The following is a 17,582-nucleotide window of genomic DNA, read 5'->3' on the forward strand; positions in this document are numbered from 1 at the left end:
AAACACAATTAAAAGTCTGCCCTCTCCGGCAGACTTCTAGTTAAACACAACTAAAAGTCTGCCGGAGGGCATAGCAAAATTTAAACTTTGTCTTATAAGGCAAACTTTTAGTTTAAGGAAAACTTACGCCTTATGCGGCATACTTTTAGTTATGTTTTATGGGGCACACTTTTAGTTAAGGAATTACTAAAAGTTTACCTTGAAAAGTTTTAAAAAAAAATACGTATATATGCTTCAAGGCAAAGTCTGCCCCCTCCGACTGACTTTTAGTTAAACATGACTAAAAGTCTGCCGGAGGGGGCATAGCGAAATTTAAACTCTACTTTGCAAATTTTTTTAAAATTTTTGACTGAGCGGGAGTTCGAACCCGGAACCTATGGGTTTTAGCCGAATGACAAAATTTAAAGACCACAAATCTGAGGGGCAAAATTTAAATACCACCCCAAAAAAAGGGCAATTCTGCGAATTGCCCCTTTTTCCCCTCTTAATATTCTTTTGGGCTGGGTCGGTCCGATTGTTGGACTGGGCTCGGTCCAAAACTTTAAATAAAAGGGTTGGGGCTTCACATACGTGTATAGATACTTAATATACGTGTATACACACGTATATCAGTGTATGTACGTGTATATATGTGAGGATTCAACGCTTATTTTAATAAATGACCATAATTAAGAACGATCACTTAATTTAAATCCTCTAATCATGGTAAAAAAATGATTAATTAATTAAACAAATTAAACGAACACGGCTAATTATGCAAGTGGGCCTAGATTTGTAAATATGACCTTAATTGTTTTAATCTAAGAATATATTACTCCAATTATGGCCTTATTTGGTTCAATTGGCCAACTTAAAGTAAAATTTGCAAAAATGACATCAATTAATCAAATCAATGGATTTGGCCTTTAAAATAAAGTCACAATTAAGCTAATAAAACAATTAAGAGGCTATTTTTGCAATAATGACCTCAAGTGGGTTAAACCATGGATTTGGCCTTTCAATTGATGATCATACTTAAACTAGCAATTGATTATTTCAATTGTAGCCACTTAGCCATACAACAAGCAATTTTATGGACTTAATCATAACTAAATCACTCAATTAACTATGATGCAATTCCAATAATTCAATATGCAAGAGTGAATCGAAGGGTAAAAATGATTAATACATTTAATTAACCAAACTCCTTGAATTACACGGAGTTAAATACTTGCTAATTGGAAATTTAACAATTTAAACAATTAAATAAATTCTTTTCGTAAATTATTTTTTCCTTGGTTAAATTCAGCAAATGTATCATGATTGTTGCAATAATACGTAAAAATATGTAAATTAATTTCCAAATGATTGATACTATTATAGAAATTATATTTACCAAAATAAATGGTTAAATATTATCTGAGTAATTTTATAAAAATCATTTTGACTTCTAAAAATACATATTTCATCCTGTTTAATATTCAAGGACTCTGGGTAATTAAAATAAATTATGAGAGGTCAAAAATTAGGTATCAACACCTATACTTGCATGCAGCAATGGACTTCTGACCCTGATCACTAGTTATCATAGCATATGCCTGATTCAATGTATTTCAAGTGGCCAGTTGCGACTTGTGGTACTTAAACTAAACTTCTAAAGTTATAAGAAGGAAATAAATTTCGTATAGACGCTACAATACTCTTATTTTTGTTGTAAATGCAAAGTAGGTTTTGATTAAAAAAAAGATTCATCTTACAAAAGTTAATTCAATGAGTAGTAGGGTATTTAGGCCTCATTTACTTTCATTAAGATTAAGACGTCAGAACATGAATGCATATCTGAATACTAATTAATTAAGATTGTTTGTTTTCTCAATATCTGAAAATATCGAATTTATTTTTCTTTAAAAAATAATCAATATATAATTTAAATAAAATTCTAAATTAATTTAATACTAATAAAATAATTTACAAAATTATATGACTGTTGGAGTTGATGATGGCTAGAGATAGTGGAATTGTGGGTGCCGATTGGGGGATTGTGTTTGATGATGCTGGTGGTTCTTGGTAGTAACAAGTGGTGATGGTGGTTGATAGTAGTGGTTAACTATGGTTATTGATCATGATGGTGGTGGCAACTAACAATTGTGGTGGACGATAGTGATATGTAATGGTGGTGAATGATGTCGGTGGTTGGTGATATATAATGGTGGTTGATTGTCGTTAATGATTAGTAGTTGTAATGGTGGTTGGTGGTAATGATTATAAATAGTAGCTAATGGTGGTAACAGTTGACTTACATGATTGGTAGGGGTGGTGATTGTGGCTGATGATAGTGGTTGTAGGTGGTGGGTGGTGATAGTTAAGAATGGTGGGCAACGGCAACGACTAGGGGTGAAAATGGATGGAGTAGTAATAAACTGCATATCTTTGTAGAAACTTTTGGATTAACATCTTAACGATATTAATACTTTGTTATCGATCTTAATTATTCAGATTTACTCAAACCTATTAAGTGGTTATAAAATTATAAAAACAAATGCACTTAGTGATTAAGACTTAGACCTAAAACATAAACAGATTTAATGACTGAGATCTGAATAATTAAAATTAAGATTCTTGCGCAAACAAATGAGGCCTTAGTATCGTGATCTAAGCAAGTTTCACTGCTCGTTTATTAACATGACAAGAGTTGTCATGCCTAGTTCATAATGCATTGATGTGATACTTTCTAATGTGTATTGTAAAGAATGACACTTTTTCATAGATATCCTAAAAATATAATCATATTTATCATAAAAAATAATACTATCCATTTTAAAAATATAGCAATAGTTCTTTTACAAAACATATACAATCTCCGACAAATCCCACAAAAGTAGGAATTTTGGAGATCTATTTTCTTTTTTTTTTTCTTCCTATCTTGATCTTCCCGCAAACCCTAGTCACCATTGTTTTAACACCCACCACCATTGCACCACCTCCATCCACCACTGCTCTGCCACCTCTCCGCTAAATATTTGTCGGAGTTTCACTGAAAAGTCAAATTAAATGGCTAGATTTGTGTGTTGCTCTTTTTTTTCCCTTCTTTTTTTAGCGGAGTTATCTCCCATGACTTCCACAACTTCTTCTCTCCATATATACTTGTATGTGATATGTGTCAATATATACCCATAACATACACTTGACATAATAGCATGTATCACTTGTATGTCACGTGCATGTTGTATCATGTATGTATGCCCACGAGATAAAAGTGACATACATACATCATATAGTGATGTGTCTCTTGTATGTCATTTGTATCTCATGTGTATATCATTGTATGTACACGTGGCATATATAATACATACTCAATATACATTTACTTCATCACCCAACCATCACCAGAAAAAACCATGACCACCACCAGAATTCACCATTACCACGACAACCACCACTCATTCTATCAAATAAGTCAAAAAAACATTAAAATACTAGAAAAAAAAAAAAAGAAGAAGAGAATTCACTGGGTCAAAATCTGTACACAACTATCGCCATAGCAAGATTTGTTCTTCTTAACCATTGATGTCTGTTTCATTGAGTTCCAAAGTTGTTTTTTCAATTTTCCTCACTCTCATTGCAGATTTTTCTGTCGAAGTTCTAGATTTGTTTGCCGAATTTTTAGATTTTACGTCAGAATTCTAGAAGACCTGTCCGCTAGACAGTGGCGGAGCTAGGATTTTCTCTGAGGAGGTTCAAAATATGAAAAAGTAAACACACGAAGAAGCCAATGGGGGTTCAATGTCTACTATATATACATAAAAAATAATTTTAATCATGTATAAACATGTAATTTTTCGCCGAAGGTGGTTCGTTGGCACTTCCTCCCTCCACCCCTGCCGCTAGAGCAAAGCTGTTTTACTTGAGTGAATGTGCCAGTGATGCATAGGAATATGTTGGAGGAGTTGAGAGAATGTTGAGGAAATGGAGGGAGAGATAAAATTTGGCACTATAGCTACCAAAATTGAAGCCTAAAATCAAGGATACCTATTCTCTTCGTTGCTATACTTTGAAAATTATTTGTTGGGTAATTACTTAAAAGTCTCTATTAGAATGATAATTAGGGGTCCTATTTCGTTATATGACGCAACATTCTATGTGTCGCGGATTCTTTGAGTTTGATACGATATGGAATGGCTCAATTACTCAAACTTCTCCAAGGACTTGTACTAGAAGTGAAGACAAGGACTTTCAAGCTTTAGAAGCTATGGAAGCATTTAAAGAGAGTCATTGGAGGGCCTTCAAGCTATGGAAGATAGCATGGAGGAAGAAGTCAAGAGATCAAGAGCCCAAGGCCCAAAACGTGCCTCTTAAAGTGGCTACAATTGCAAGCTTGGGTGGTTAAAGGCTAGAAGGTGGTTATTTATGCAAAAGGACTAATATTCGAAAACAATCCATCATCCAAGAAGACCAAACATGGCCCTTACTTCATTAAGGATATTTTTGTAATAAGCTAGTTCAGTCTACTTAACCTAGTAGTATAAATATTAGACTTAGCCATCTCATTTAATTAGATTATGTTGAATTGAGATGAATACTCCAAATTGAGTGATAGTTTAATTGGTAGTTTAGTGTAGTACTAATCAATTGATTAGTGATAGTTAATTATGGTGGACTCTATTGTTGGCTATGAAACCCTATTCCATTGATTTTCAATTGAGTTGTTCATATGTGGTTTCATTTGGATTACTTTTGGTTGATTATCAAATAGTATAGGTTCGTTAGTAGGAATCGATTAGGAGGGTTTAGGTTTCATATACCTAAGTTTTCCTATAATTCCTTTACCAATTGGGTCTTACTCTATCTTTCTATTTCTCATCCCAATTTCTTCACTTCTCATCTTTGAATTCTAATGGCAAAATACATCAAATCACACTTAAACTATACCCAAAATGTCGAGTTCACACTCAAACTATACAGGCCACCTATTACACACTTGAACATCTAAAAAGTAAATTCAATACCACCCTGATGCGCACATAACCAGTTGCACAAAGGGAGGTGTCACACACTCGCCGCCATATCTGCGTCACGTCAGTGCCACATCAGTGCCACGTGGAAATCTTCTAGAAAAAAATTATATTCTTTTCTTCATCACCACCACCATATCCGCCACCACCGTCGCCACCAATTTCACCACCCCCACTTCGCCGGAAGTCTTGACTCTAACCCGCCGCCTCTTTCTCTTTATTTTTTTTCAACCATAATCTCGACCTCCACCCCTCCATTTTTTACAATAGAATCACCGACCTCTACAAACTGAGTTTTACTATTTATATTTTGACCCTGTAATCTCATGGATTCTGGTAGAAATAATTTTTTTTGAAGAAATTGTGTCATGATTTGAGGTTGAGACTAGACCGGGAAGCTTGGGTTTGTCGATGCCATTTTTTCCGACGAGGAGTCTCTTCTCCGTTTGATGTAGGTATTTGATTTTATGAAAAATCTTAAGATTTGAGGGTCATTGTATATAATATTGAAGTGTTTTAACAAAATGGAGAAGGTAGCATTGAATTTTCAGAGAAACAATTTTGTGGGTTTAAAGAATTGTATGACAGTGGAATTCTTTCATGGTGGCGGCAGTGGTAAAAATGGTGGTTGTACAGAACGTCGGGGAGGGGGTGGCAGTACTGAAGAAGAAGAAGAAGAAGAAGAAGAAGAAGAAGAAGAAGAAGAAGAAGAAGAAGAAGAAGAAGAAGACAGAGACAGAAAAAGAGGAGGAGGAGGAGAAGAAGAAGACGAAAGAGAAGAAGAACAACAAGTGGAGGAGAAGAGGGGATGAAGAAGAAGGGTTTAGGGCGTCGGGTTGGGGTGGCGTGAAGGTGGAGGAGTAGAGGGGGGTGGGGTGGGGTGGGGTGGCGTGGAGGCGGAGGAAGGGAAGGGGTGGGGTGGGTGGGGGGTTGGGAGTGGTGCTAATGAAGATGAAGATGAAGGGTTTGGGGGTGGGGGGTTGTGAAATGGAGAAGGAGTGAAAAAAATAATTTTATTAAAATCTATTTTTTTTAATTATAATTTTTTATTTCAGTATTAAAATTTAAAAATTAGTTTTTTTTATTATTAAAATTCCATTTCACTCTCCTATTTTTTAAATATAATTTTTTTTGTGCCACATTAGCTTTTAGGATGGTATTAAATTCACTTTTTATATGTTCAGGTGTATAATAGGTCGCATGTATAGTTTGAGTGTGAACTCGATATTCTTGGTATAGTTTAAGTGTGATTTGATGTATTTTGCCAATTCTAATCTATCTTAAGTTTCCGCTTTATCGTATCAGAGTTTAACTATATAATTGTTGCATGTATTTTGGAGTCAATTTTCAAACTTTTCCAGGTGTCAATGTTTACAAAATCAAGTTGTCTCCGGACTTATCATATATTATTAGTTTTGCGACCAAAAAGCTTTCGTTGCTACAAACAAATCTATTTTTACTCAACAAATTAAAAAACTAAACACTAAAATTTGACGTTTCTAGTAAAAATACAATGTATTAGTATAATACTTGGATGGGTTAGCGATGAAAAACTTAGTTCTTAATCTTTTAATAATTTTTTGAAATGTACTTTCATATAGCCGTAGAAATTCCTTAACAAACATTATCTTGGGAAAAAATTAATAAGAAAATCGGCGATAAGAATCCTTCAATTAGCTTCGGAAAAATAATCCATCATGAAACTTAGCCATGGTCAAATAATCAGTCAGTAATTTCTTAGCTATGACCATATTATATACGGCTTGAATGTTATTCCTTTTTAGCGTCAGAGTTTAGTACTTTAGAAAAAATTGTTGCTACATCAAACTCCTTCAAGCTGTATATTCTTACTCAGAGTAAAAAATAGCCGCCACTATAGATTTGTCAATCCCCAGGCTTGGTCAAAGACATACCCGGCATATTAAGATTGAGATGAATTATCTCAGTTCCTTTACATGCCTAATCCCTATATCCCTAAATTAAATAGGACGCCAAATAGAGATACCATCCGTTTTGAATTGATTCAGATGGAGAGGACACATCAAAAAATTCACCTTATGCATGCTCCGCACATTTACTTTCCCGATCAATATTATGTCTATGCTAAACTTGATGATCTATTTTCGTCGCCCCGCTTTAAGTGTATGTAATATAATCAATATCCCTTTGTGGAGGAAGACACATTCTTGTATATCCCGCGCCTTATATATATACACACACACTAATGACAATGGATAAATTTGGCTCTCAAGTACTCCCTCCGTCCCATATTACTTGGCCACATTACTAATGTTTACCCGTAAAACGGTTTAGTTGAATTTATAGACGTGGTCAGGGACACGTGGATCTAAGTAACCAGTAAGACAATGATATTCGTATTTAAATAATATAAGTATGCGTAAACAAAGTAAGAAGTAAGGGAAAGCCTGGACTGCAGGTGTCAATTCCAAACTAAGGCTTCTTCGTTCCGGTCAGACCGTGGCACCGGAGTGTAACAAAGAAGTGTAGGAACTGAGTATATTAGCTTGTATCTCATGTCCTCTACAATGAAAAATGACCATCTCTATTTATACTAAGAGCTAGGGGCACATATTCCTTATATTCCGCCCCTGCTCATAATGAGCTTTAAATATATGGCAATAATGAGTAATGAAGAGGACTATTAAAAGTAATAACACTGTAACCGTAACGCTCGAGCTGGCACGTAATGGCAGACCGTTGCGTTCTTGGTCCGGAGCTACTGTAACGTTACACCGGACCTAGCGCTTTCTCCGGTATCATGGTTCTGCCACCGGTGGTAGAAGTGCTGACTCACCTTATGACTTATCCTCTATGCCACATGCCCTAACCGTACTGGTACAGCCGTATCCTTCGTATTTTGCCCAATATAGATAGTCCCCCCACTTTTCGGGATTCGAACATATTTTCTCGGGAAGTGGAGGAGATTTGAACTTGCCAATAACACGCCGAACCCCAAACGTCTTAAGACCTCATTATTTGCGCCATTTAACCGAAGTATCCCCAGCCAATGAAGGCGACTATTTACCTTTCGACTTCCCTACCGACGCCTAGAATTTTAGGGTGATAAAGATTTTCTTCCTTATATAAGCCCCCAAATCTTTTCCTAATCTTTCCAGTCAAGCAAATTATTTCTTTCCTTGCATGAAGTTTAAATTTCCTTCACTTAAGACACAGACCTTTCTTTTAAAAATACCAACACCATCTTCAACCGTGGCCTTCTCTCTTCAAAGCCCTGCAAATTCAGTCCCCTCCTCCTTTCGTTCTTCTGATAGTTCCCTGATGTGCCGTGAATTTCGGCACATTTTATGCCTTTGTAACTAGAAGCGTTGCTTGTTTTTAAGTGTTTTTACATTGTTTCTTATGTTATTTTTGTGTTTTATAGGGTTGGCTAACTAAGAATCGGAAATGAGATGAAATGCTGAAAAACGGACAAATTGGAGCTAAATGACTGTCCGTAACTCATGTTACGGACCGTAACTGGATCCGTACCTCATGTTACGGTCTGTAACATTGAACCGTAACAAGAGCCAAATTTCCAGAAAGTTTTCATGGAAACATCAGTGTTACGATGTCGTGTTACGGTCCGTAACCCATGTTACGGTCCGTAACATCTCACCGTAACATCAGCCAAAATTCCAGAGAGTTGCCAAGTAATTGTCACAAGTTACGCTTCTGAAGGACGGACCGTAACACAGGTTACGGTCCGTCGCATGGTGGCCGAGATAACAAGTGGACAAATGACGAAATGAAGGACGATGCGGCGTAAGGGCATTTTTGTCCAGAAACTTAGCGCGATTTTTGGCTCTATAAATACTTAATGTAGGGTTTTAATTCAGCAGCCAGATTCATTTTTGAGAACATAAACTCTAGGTTTTTCATATTAGAAGTTTTTGGAGCATTTAAGGCAACTACTTCACTTCCATTCCACCTTGTAATTGCATTGTAAGTACATTATGTCAACTTTTAAGCTTTCTTTGTTAGTCAAGATTATGAGTAGCTAATTTTAAAGCTAAGGTTGTGAGTCCCATGGTGGATATTATGTGAATGGGTTTCTATTATTGATATATGCATAATGGTTGTTGGTATTCATTCAGTTTTTGTGATCTAGCGTTGGGTGATGATTGCAAGCATTATCCTAAGCCATTATATTAACTTTTCTTGGGAAAGAAAATTAGTATTGGTAAGATTGAATGACAATGACTCGAGGCGTTAACCCTCGTTTAATAGACTAACTTAGGGATGAGAACAAGTCTAAATTGGCATTTTTGGTCATTCTTCGATTGCAACTCTTTTACATTCGGAAGAATCATAAAGAGGAAATACGACTTAACTGTTGGAAAACATTAAGAAGTTCTTAAGAGACCAAGTGCATATTCATAGAACAACCATTAGAAGTATATCACATTGAAACCTGAAGCATAATATCTAATCAAATTGGGGAACACAACCTTAATGTCTATTTCGCATTAAATACAATTTCAGTCAAAATACTTAATTACATTATTCAACAACTATTTCAAATTATCAGGAATAGGATTAAAGCTTTTAAAGACTAGTATCGCATACGATTAGTACTCTTTTCTCTCCATATTCCCTGTGGGATTCGACCCCAACCTTGTTGGGTTACTATATTTGACAACGTCCGCTTTACATCATTAATAGGTGTAATTTGAGCGTATCAAATTTTGGCGCCGTTGCCGGGGAATACGGTTTAGAAATTACTAATTGTTGTGTATTTTTCTTTAAAACCTTTTCTATTCCATCACACCTTGTTTGCTGTTGTAGCGAACCAGGTGAACATGGCAGAAAGACACAATCGCAATCAAGGAAACCAAAGGGGAATCCAAGTGAACCATCCTGCACCAGAAGAAGAGGAGGATGGGAATGTATTTGCGGAATTCATCGACGAAGCTGATTATGCTTCTGCTGTAGTTCCTCCTAGAACGGGAAATGCTAATTTCAAAATTGATAGCTCTATCTATCAGCTATTGAAACTTGAAGGCTATTTCCGAAATTCTTCGGAGGATTGTCCACTCCGACACCTGAAGAATTTCCTGCATGTATGTTCTCAACAATCCCAAGGTGCTGTTCCTGTTGATGCACTGCAGTTACGAGTCTTCAAATATTCCTTGGCTGGCCAGGCAAGGGAATGGTATGAAAAGCTCCCCAGCAATACCATTCATACCTGGAACGAGTTAGCCAATATATTCTTGAAAAAGTGGTTTCCACCTAGCAAAAAGGCTGAGCTTAGGGACAAGATCTTTGAGTTCAAACAACTTCCGGGGGAACAACTATATACAGCATGGGAGCGTTTCAAATATTATCTAGCTCAATCTCCGACCCATGGATTTCCGGATGCTATCCTCACCGAGAAATTCTACAAGGGGTTAGATACCATGAATCAAATTGCTGTCAACACGGCAGTAGGGGGATGCTTCATGGACAAATCATTTGTCAACATCACCAGGTTGCTCGATAAGCTTACTACCCACAACCAAGCTTGGCACTAGTGATAGTGACATCCTGTCATATGGTTGTCCCTCTGCTGCCGCGGTGGCCAAAGAAAATCATGAGCGAGATCATGCTTTTTCTCAATTGCAAACCACCGTGGATTTATTATCGAAGAGGCTTATGGAGAAAGAAGCCAAAGGTATGAATGTTGTCGAGGAGATGCCACCTCATGCTCCCGGAATGTACCAAGTCTCTGAAGAAGCTTATCTAGAGGGTCAACCACAATATGAAGATGTGAATTATGTCAACAACTCGCAAGGGGGTTATCAACGGCAAAACTATTAAGGTCCCGGTAATCACCCATGGCAAAAGCCTCAACAACAATTTCAAGGGAATAATTATGGAGGAAATGATCAGGGCAATCCCAATCAAGGGAATTACAACAACTATAATTATGGCAACAAGAGCTCGAACCCCTACATTCCACCTAGGGGGCAAACATCCAATTCCCAACAGTGGAGAGATAATTCAGCTAGCAACTCTGCTGGCAACACGTCTAATGATTCTGTGGAACTGAAAAGTATGATGCAGAAAATGCTGATGAATCAAGACAGAACAGAGAGCACAATCAAGGGAATGTCTCAGGTCCAACTATCTCATTCAGCTTCCATTCAGAAGGTTGAAGCGCAATTCAGAGACCTTTCCCGAGAAGTGCATACTCCTCAACGGGGACAACTACCGAGTGATATAGTTCCAAATCCAAAAGGTACTGGGCTAAACTCTGTGGAGAATGTACTTGCTATTAGCACCAGAAGTGGAAAAATACTTCAAGGTGCTAATAAAAAGGTGATTGATCTGGAACCAACTGTTGAAGAAGAAGCGCAGCCTGATGTACCTGATGCTATTGTAGAGGAAGAAGCAGAGGAGGAAGTCCCTATTGTTGCTGAAGAGGAACAGAATCTTGAAAATCTCAAGGAACAAGGAGAAAAACATGAAAGGGGAAAGGCAAAACTTTCCGGCGCTCTTCGCCCTTTGAGCCAATTATTTAAATCTTCACCGCCTTTTCCTCAAAGTCTAGCGAGAAAAACAGAAGATGAGAAGTGCTTGCGATTTTATGATCAACTCAAGCAGTTGACAATGAATATTCCTTTCATGGACGTTGTCCAAGAAATTCCTGACTTTGCTAAGTATTTGAAGGATCTTTTAACAAAGAAAAAGAAGCCATTGAAACACGACACTGTGGGTATCACTCACCGCGTTAGTGTTATTCTTTCCAAGACCACAGTGCAAAAGAGGGAAGATCCTAGAGCATTCACAATTTCATGCACCATAGGGCAGCAAGATTTCGCCAAGGCTTTGTGTGATAACGGGGCGAGCATAAATCTTATGCCCCTGGAATTTTTCAAGAGATCGGGGCTAGCGATGCCAAGGCCAACTACCATGAGGTTGCAGATGGCTGACAGATCGATAAAAGGGCCAGTGGGGGTAGTTGATGATGTGTTGGTTCAAATCGGGGAATTTCTACTGCCGGTAGATTTCGTGATTCTTGATTGTGCTATTGATCAAGAAATTCCTATTATTCTGGGAAGACCTTTCCTTGCGACAGGGAGGGCTCTTATGGATTCCGAGAAGCATGAAATAAAGTTTCGGGTGAACGATGAGGAGGTGACTTTTCACGCAAGCAGAGGCATGAAATTACCTAGTCCATATACTGAGACAGTGAATGCACTCATCGGTCTGGGGTCTTATTCTTATGAACCCAAGAAACTGTCTCTTGATTTAGAGAAATGAACAACTCCTCCAGCAAAACCATCAATTATTGAGCCACCGAAGTTGGACCTCAAACAACTTCCATCCCATCTTAAATATGTGTTTCTTGGAGCAAATGCCACCCTCCCAGTTATTGTGTCATCACTTCTGAATGAGGGCCAAATCCAAAGACTCATCGCAGTATTGAAGAAGCATTTAAGAGCTTTGGGTTGGACTATTGCAGACATCCGGGGGATTCCCTCCGGAATTTGTGAGCACCGAATACAGTTGGAGGAGGAAAGTTCGCCAAGTGTTGAGCATCATCGAAGATTAAATCAACCGATGCAAGAGGTGGTGAAGAAGGAGATTATTAAATGGCTAGATGCTGGGGTGGTTTACCCGATTGCCAACAGTCCATGGGTAAGCCCAGTCCAGTGTGTGCCAAAGAAAAGGGCATCACAGTTGTCCCTAACTCTAAAAATGAGTTGATTCCAACAAAGACTGTCACCGGTTGGAGAGTGTGTATGGACTACCGGAAGCTGAATACCGCATCTTGCAAGGATCACTTCCCTATGCCTTTTATTGATCAAATGCTTGATCGCCTAGCTGGAAGATCTTATTACTGTTTCTTGGATGGGTACTCAGGGTACAACCAAATCAATATCGCATTGGAAGACCAAGAAAAGACTACTTTCACTTGTCCCTATGGGACATTCGCTTTCAGCCGGATGCCATTTGGTCTTTGCAATGCCCCAGCTACCTTCCAACGATGTATGATGTCCATATTCTCTGATATGGTTGAAAACTTTCTTGAAGTTTTCATGGATGATTTCTCTGTGGTGGGAGATTCATTCGATGAATGTTTGGGTCATCTTGATCGGGTGCTACAACGGTGTGAGGAGACCAACCTCGTGCTCAACTGGGAGAAGTGTCATTTTATGGTCAAGGAGGGCATTGTCTTTGGCCATAAGATTTCAGAAAGAGGGATTGAGGTTAATCAAGCTAAAATCGATATGATTTCACAACGCCCTCCGCCCGTTTCAGTAAAAGGAGTTCGGAGTTTCTTGGGACACACCGGATTCTATAGAAGGTTTATCAAAGACTTCTGCAAAATTGCAAATCCAATGTGCAAACTCTTGGAAAAAGAGTCCAAATTCAATTTTGATGAGAAGTGCATCAAGGCGTTCGACGAGTTGAAGCTGAAATTAACCTCCGCACCTATTGTTGTGTACCCGGATGACGCCATTGGTCTTGTAATTGGTGCTGTGCTTGGTCAGCGGCTAAACAAAATCCTACACCCAATTTATTATGCCAGCAAAACATTGAATGGAGCTCAACTGAACTATACAGTAACAGAGCAAGAATTACTTGCTGTTGTTTATGCCTTTGAAAAGTTCCGGGCTTATTTGTTGGGTGCCAAGGTAGTGGTTCACACTGACCATGCTGCATTGCGCTATTTGATGGCGAAGAAGGATGCTAAGCCTCGGTTGATAAGATGGGTCTTGTTGCTACAGGAATGTTACATCCCGTATATTTGGACTAGGAAATTAAACCATCCAACATGAGCAAATTTACTCGAGCCCGGAGGATTTGGTCATGTTCAAGCATGAAAATTAAGAACTCGGTGTATACAAAGAATGAAGTCCCGAAATGATTTAAGGCGAAAAAAAAATTGCGACGATGACCATTGAAAATAATATTTTATATGTGATAAATGAGCTATGGACTAGTGCTATATCACATGAGTATAATATTGAGTATGTGGAGTGTGTTAAAATGATTAGTATTCAGGTGAATTGAAATCATGGAATTAATTGAGCGTGTAACTGGTTACTTGTTGGAGTGTAGTGGTGGTAAAGAAAAATAAATTATTGGGTAGGTGATGAATGTCATCACCATTTTCTCACGTGGCAGTAGGATGAGAAAGGAAAGTATTGACTATGCATTTGTTTGGTTTGGTGGCACATCTTGATGGAAAATGATTATTATAGCAAATATCATATAGGTGGACCCACACCCTCAAACAGAAAGATGGATGTAAACATACTAGTTTAGTTGGAAAAGGTTTCAGAATAAAGACATCATATAGGAGAAACCTCTGTTCATGCAAAAGGTACACATGCCGAAAATTCATTCTTTGAAGAATTTTCAGACACAAAGATAAGTAGCAACAGTAACGTGAGCTATGGTAGCAAGCAGCAATATTGCGTTTTCTTGAAAACAAAAAAATTAGCAGCAACGTTTTCCTTATTCCAAATGGGAAACGTATGATCCCTCTCACGAAGAAATATAATGAGTTTTGCGCTCCGCTTCAATCTCGTGGTTTTATTTTGTCGTGTTATTGAATCTGGGCTTTCTTCGAAGGGAAGTAAAGTGGAAAAAGATCATTTCTTGGCATATAAGGTAAGATTTATTCTCTCCTAAGTATATTTAAATTCATCCAGGTCATAGTTAAATCATGAGACGAGAAGTATGAAAATTATACCGTAAATTGTATTTGATGTTGTTGTTGGCTCATGGGCTGTTTGTTGGACTATTTTGTGGGTTATGTAAACGTTGTTATGGACGGAAATTATGTTATACGACATGATTAGGATGATGAATATATGAGGTGTGTTAAAAATAGTCCATGTTTAAGCGAATTGGGATCAAGCAATTAATTACGTGGATAATTAGTTAATTGTGGGATTACATTAAATGGAGATATAATGGATAAGTGTAGGTGGACAGCATGTCCACGTGGCCAAGGAGTAATTGTTACCATTACACGTATAGGACTTCTTTTCCTTGGTGTCATCTTTTGAATAGGAATATATTATAATATGTATTGTATTGTGGGGGCCCATAATAAATGGTGTTAATCTAACATGAGCAGTTAAAGTGACAAAGCCCACAAATCATACCATGATCCGGTTATTTCCTCATTTGCTACAGATATAACAAAAGTCTTATTAGACCAAAAACCAAAGTACAACAACAACTTTACCTTGGTGAAGACGAAAACCTTTGTTGTTCTACTGCCAGAACTCAACATCACTTTATTTCACATTTGTTCACTTTTAATGAGAGGATTCTCCTATTGTTTTACATATATGCTGCAAGAATTTCGCACCATGGATAGCTACTAACACACTCAAACGTAGAAGAGGCAGCATCATTAAGTTATGATTGTTAGATAGTAATTTATTTCTCAAAGGCAAATTATGCATCAACAAGTTTGTTCACACCAACAGAATTATATTTCTGGCAACGTTGTCATGCTTGAAGAAGAAATTGTAAAATTGGAGCAATTAAGAATAGAAATTCCTCCGAGAAAATTAAGGTACGATTTTCTTGTTTTATGGTGTAATCGTGTTAATAGTGTTGTAATGGAGTTATTAAAATTGGATTGGACGAAATTGGAAGTAAGAAAATGCAAAAAATGATGTTATACGAAATCGCGGGTTGAAATGGATTTAGAGAAGTTGTTGAGTTGTTAGATTTATTGTTGGCTGTTTTTCTTGTTAGTAAATATATGATATAAAGCCGAGATTTGTGGTAAATGATGTCCTTATCATATTGAGAATATTTTTAAGGTTAAGAAGAAAACATACGAAAAGGTTCCATGGAGTATACGGATTGTAATTCGAGCTTGTCGCTCTTTATAGAATATTATGAAATTGTTATGGACATGCATGCTGTGTTTTTGGGACTTATTTGTTGTTGGGCTGATATACCAAATTGGGAGATGCTAATGGTATAGAGGAGATGCTGCCCATTTCGTTTTAAGAATTAAGTCATCAATTAATATATATGATATGCGAAAGCCTTCTTAAGTCACGTGCGTATTCTTACGATTATAGGTTTATCATATTAATTGTGGAAGTTCTTGGCTGGACTGAGCTCTTGAACGACGTAAGGTATGTAAAGTTAACCCTTCTTTCTTTTTGGCATGATCTTTATGAAATGAACATACGATGTGAATATGATTCCAAAGAAGTTCCTATTCTTACTAGGATGGCTAATGTTCTTGATTTCCAGAAGCTATTTCGTTATGTCTCGATACGTGTATATGATTCCGGAAGTTCTATTTTGATATAACCCACAGTGACAGTCGAAAGGTATTTGATATGACTATTGTCTTGGTTTTCAAATGATGATTCATTTTGATTATTCTATTGAGTCTCAGATATGATTTAATTTGCATATGGTTTCTCACTACTCTGCTCGTGCATGCCTCAATACATCTTTCACTGAGTCCCGGGTCAGGACATGTTTACGTGCACAGATTCACTGCATTATTCACCGAGTCCCTCACTAGAGGGCCGGGACACGTTATATATATGTATATGATGATATGATGATATGGGGATGGCGGCCAGGATGACACATGATGATCTTATTCACCGAGTCCCTCACTAGAGGGCCGGGACACGTTATATATATATATACATGATGATGATATGATTTTATTTACCGAGTCCCTCACTAGAGGGTCGGGACACGTTATACATATGCATATGAACAGGATGATTCTCTAATGGTGACATTAAGTTTCATAACGAGTTAAGTCTGATATTGACACCATGATTTATGATTCAAAGGTAAGCCTTGTGGTTTTCTGGTTATTGTACTGGTTTTCTATACTCCTCACTTCAGTATGATCCTGTTTATTGTATTTATGCTTTACATGCTCAGTACATATTCCGTACTAACCCCCTTTCTTCGGGGGGCTGCGTTCATGCCCGCAGGTACAAATGCTCACGTTAGGTAACCCGCCAGCTTAGGAGTCCTATTCAGCTATCTTGGAGAGCTCCCTTGTTCCGGATCCTAGATTTTGGTACAGAATCTCTTGTGATGTATATGTATTTTATCCAGGGGTACGGCGGGGCCCTGTCCCGTCATATGATACTGTTGTTACTCTTAGAGGTCTGTAGACATATGTGTGGGTTGTGTATAAGTTCTGTTCAGCTGTGTCTATACGATGTGCTATGATATGATGTCTGTCTGTAGTGGCAGCCTTGTCGGCTTGCATATGACACGATATTGATGTGTAGTGGCAGCCTTGTCGGCTTGCGTATCATTTTATGATTTGATCAGTTGTGACTCCTCAGGAGACAATTTATCTGAATATACATATATGATGACGTTATGAACCATTGGAGTTCTTTTGCAAGTTTTCATGTTGTTCATAGATTCAGTTTGATTATGTGTAACAGGTTCGTATACGGGTGTCCTGTTCGGGCACTAGTCATGGCCCACGGGGTTGGGTCGTGACAAGGAATTTGACTTTGAAGTCAAATACCGAAAAGGGTCCGAAAATCAAGTAGCTGACCATCTCTCCAGACTTGAAGCACTAGGGAGACCGATTGATGTGTTGGATATTGATGA

At 37.7% G+C, this 17,582-nt stretch overlaps 1 long non-coding RNA gene and 1 other non-coding gene across 3 annotated transcripts; one reads left to right on the forward strand and one right to left on the reverse strand.

Annotated features, from left to right (window-relative positions):
- Positions 1–10,255: 10,255 nt before the first annotated feature.
- Positions 10,256–10,362, reverse strand: LOC132616341 (small nucleolar RNA R71). The gene has a single exon (XR_009573129.1). It is a non-coding gene; the product is annotated as a small nucleolar RNA R71 (small nucleolar RNA).
- A 3,892-nt stretch (positions 10,363–14,254) lies between these two features.
- LOC132614573 (uncharacterized) lies at positions 14,255–17,343 on the forward strand. 2 transcript variants are annotated; one of them, XR_009572347.1, is made up of 3 exons: positions 14,255–14,615; positions 16,055–16,111; positions 16,943–17,343. It is a non-coding gene; the product is annotated as an uncharacterized LOC132614573 (long non-coding RNA). The 2 variants fall into 2 exon arrangements; XR_009572348.1 differs by having other exon boundaries at positions 16,055–17,343.
- Positions 17,344–17,582: the final 239 nt, after the last annotated feature.

The sequence above is a fragment of the Lycium barbarum genome, chromosome 10 (genome assembly GCF_019175385.1).
Source record: "Lycium barbarum isolate Lr01 chromosome 10, ASM1917538v2, whole genome shotgun sequence".
In the NCBI taxonomy this organism is placed as follows: Eukaryota; Viridiplantae; Streptophyta; class Magnoliopsida; order Solanales; family Solanaceae; genus Lycium; species Lycium barbarum.